At 48.5% G+C, this 3878-nt stretch overlaps 1 pseudogene; it reads left to right on the forward strand.

The window, feature by feature from the left end:
• Positions 1 to 816, forward strand: LOC124075949 (small ribosomal subunit protein eS6-like; annotated as a pseudogene).
• Positions 817 to 3878: the final 3062 nt, after the last annotated feature.

Raw genomic sequence — 3878 nt, forward strand, 5'->3', positions numbered from 1 at the left:
ATGACGGTACATACAAAACAAAACTGGCTCTTTTTCATGGTGCCTTGTGGCCATCAGCTGCACCAAGATGAAGCTGATATCTCCTTCCCAGCCACTGGCTGCCAGAAACTGGCTGAAGTGGGCAGTCAACGCAAAGCTCGGACTTTTTTGGAGAAGCAGATGGAGAAGCGGATGGCCATAGAAGTTGCTACTGATGCTCTGGGTGAAGAATGGGAGGGTGATGTGGTCTGAATCAGTGTGGGAATGGCAGACAAGGTTTCCCCATTAAGCAGGGTATCTTGACCGTGGCCATGTTTGCCTGCTACTGAGCCAGGGGCATTCCTGTTACAGACCAAGGTGAACTGGAGAGAGAAGGCGCCAATCTGTTCGAGGTTGCACTGAGGATGCCCACCTGAGTGTTCCCAAGTTGGTTGTTATTAAAAAAGGAGAGAAGGATATCCCTGGACTTACGGATGCTACTGTACCTCATCAACTAGGACCCAGAAGAGCTCATAGAAGCCACAGATTTTTCAGTCTCCCTAAGAAAGATGATGTCTGCTAATATCTTGTTAGGAAACCCTTAAACAAGGAAGGTAAGAACCCAGGCCAAAGCACTGAGGATTGAGCACCTTGTTACCCCGCGTGTCCTGCAACACAGGCGCCTGAGCATTGCTCTGAAGAACAGCTTACTGAGAAGAATAAGGAAGAGGCTGCAGAACAGTCAAACTTTTGGCCAAGAGAATAAAAGAAGCCAAAGAAAAATGCCAGGAACAGATTGCCAAGAGACACAGGATGTCCTCTCTGAGAGCTTTCACTTCTGAGTCCAGTCAAAAATAAGAATTTGTAAACGTAACAAATAATAAGATCAAACCTTTAAAACACACACATACACTCACACACACACACACACAACTGAGCAAAACTTGCAGGAAAAAGACTTACCCTTAGCGTGAGATGCATTCTTAGATTTTCAATACCCTCCGTTTTGTCCCTACTAGGTCTCTGACAGCAAACAGGGGAGGCACACCTGGATTCACAACATCTGTTTGTTGAGAAAATAGCCAGTCATGAAGGAAAAGCTAGACCTTTATGAATCTGGCTCAAGTGAATCCTGAAATTTCCACACTGAGCATGGATTGCACGTGTGCCTTACCCCTCTCCCCACTGCTGGTTCACTCTGGGTGACATAAAGCCCAGATGGGGCAGCTGAGGAGAGCCCCTTCCTCTCCAAGGGCAAGGGCAGGTTTGGGCTTTGCTCTCCTGAGCCACAGCTGAAGGACCAGGGGGAAGAGTGGAGAACTGCACTGTGGGTTAACGGCCTGAGCCAGCCAGCGAGCCTCTGGGCGCACCTGGAATGGACAGAGATGAGGAGAGACTGCTTGTCAGAAGTGCCCTTGCTGCAGACCCAAGAGACAGACAGAAAAGGATCCTCCAGCACAGGGTGGAGGGTGGGGGATGGGGAAAACCAAAGTAAAGAGAAACCTCACTGTTCAAGAGCACTCAAAGACAGTGGAGGAACAGGTGAACTAGCAGGAAGAGCAGCGGAAGGTTGTGGGACCCCTCCAGAAGGTGTGAGAGGAGCACACAGAAAGATTCATGAACACTAAAAAGCCTAGTTTTCAAGTATCTGTTCAACAGAGGACAGCAAGGCTGAGGATTCAGTCAGTGGTCTGGAAGGTAGAGTGCGAGGGAAAGCCCAGGGAGCGCAATCCACAGAGAGGCAGCCGTCAGGAGGGAAGGAGAGAGATGTCGAGGATGGATCCGAGCTAGAAATGGGAAGGAGGCTGCTGGCCAACTAACTCAGCCCCCCCCCCCCCCCCCCCCCCCGTCTCTTACTCCAAGACGAAGGCAAGAGGCCGAGAAATACATTCACTTCCAGCTTCCCCTGCCTGGTGACACAGTTCTGGACACTGAGCCAAAAACTTGCAGAAAGTTCCACCAAAGCCAACACCTGACAACTTCTATGATTCTTATTTGAAGTAAGTGAGAACCTATTGGTTCACATCATTCTTTACTCAAACTTTCTGTTACTTGTATCTGCAAACATTTCTAAATAGTGTGAGAAGTAACCATTAAAGATGTGATAGAAAAAAAAATTCCCTGTAGTGAAGAAAACTGTGTTTTCAAATTCAAAGGACTCACTGAGTACCAAGCATATTTAAATAAAACCAATACTTTTGCAGGGCATGGTGGTGTATGCCTGTAATCCCAGTAACTTGGGAGGCTGAGGCAGGAGGATTGCAGATTCGAAGCCAGCCTCAGCAATTTACAAGGATATAAGCAGCCTAGTGAGACTGGTCTCAAAATAAAAAAATAAAAAGGACTGGGGATGTGGCTCAGTGGCTAAGTGTCAGTGGGTTCAGTCCCTGGAAGAGAGAGAGAGAGAGAGAGAGAAAGAAGGAGAAGGAGAAGGAAGGAGGGGGAGGGGAGGGGAGGAGGGGGGGAGGAAGAAAGAAAGAAAGACATACAGACTTTTATATACCCATGTGTCTCGACCCCCTCGCCAGCAAGGAAGACACGACACAGGATTCTTCTTTCAGCGGTTTATTCAGGCCTTAATTCTAGTCTTCTCTCAAGCGCGCTCTTCTTCCTCATGCACCCCCACACAGCCTAATAAAGCTTGCTCAAGTCCAATCCAAAGCTGCCACGCGGGGTTTTCTCATTGGGTACTGAGGGACAGCGCGCCAACTCTCCCAAATAAGGAGTTGTTTACCAAGATCCACAACGGAAACCGGCGCCATCTTCTAATGGCGGCAACGGTCTACAAACACGGCTCACCACAGTTCCCCCTTATTTCTTAAAAATCAATGCAGGCGAAAGTAGAGGTCCTATCCCACTGTGCAAACATGGCTGCAAAGTATGGCTCAGTCCCAAGGAGGCGCCTTCCCTAGATCTGACACCATATCAGCCAACGCCTTTTTTCGTGGGACACGGCGTGGACGCCAAACCCGTATGCAATAGGACATGCTTCCCTTGAGGTCCGGAGACCGGATCACTCAAGTGCAGTGCCTTGCCTCGCATCCTGCATCGTGATGATGGTGAAAAGGAAAGGGGATTTTACAAGTAGCCGGTCAGTGCCTGTGTGGTTGGAAGTGGCAATACCATCTCTCAGCCCCTGAGAAAACGAAGGGTCCAAAGCATAAAGTGCAGCACCAGCATGGAAGCCCACCTGCGTGCAATGGCAACAAGGCCTGCAGAGTGCATGGGCCTTCCATAACTGGGAAGGCAGGAAGAGGAGGGCATGCCAATCCCAGTACAATGTCAAAGATAACTTGGGGTGCAATGGCCAAAACCCAGGAAATTATTGCTTAAGTTGCGCAAGCCAAACTTGTGGAGAGATACCATTCTCTAGGGCTGCAAAAGCCTGGACGATCATAGCCTTTTCTTGGCTATGGCGAGCTCTTAGGCGACAGAAAAGCCACGGACAAAGGACAACCCCAAAACAACACATCGCTCCAAAAATGCCTACTCCCACCCATTCCTTAAAGAAAGAAAAAGCAGAAGACAGCCAATTCGTAAATTGGCCCAATGTCACAGGGTCCACACGAGTGTTGTTCAACATGGCAATTTGTGTCAGTTGGGTCTGGATCAACTTCTCTGCTTCCATGGACCAGTTTCCGGCCAGGTACTGTCCGATAATTTGAGAGGTATTCCTGGAATCATTAAATCTGAGAGATGTTATACATAGATGTGCACGATGATCAACACAACCCAAATGTACTAGGTCTGACAATTCCTCAATCTGAGCTTGGAGGAGATCCACCCTTTGATTAACGGCCAAAATTTCTGATAAAATATGTTGATTGATTTTACTTTGAGACTCTAAAATGATGGAAGTTTGTTGGATGACCTGATTAACCGTGGCCGCAGTCTGCACTTGACTAGCCATGGCCACTCCA

Source organism: Marmota monax, unplaced genomic scaffold (assembly GCF_021218885.2).
Source record: "Marmota monax isolate L192 unplaced genomic scaffold, Marmota_monax_Labrador192_F-V1.1 WCK01_AAM20220418_F8-fsc00019, whole genome shotgun sequence".
NCBI classification, from domain to species: domain Eukaryota; kingdom Metazoa; phylum Chordata; class Mammalia; order Rodentia; family Sciuridae; genus Marmota; species Marmota monax.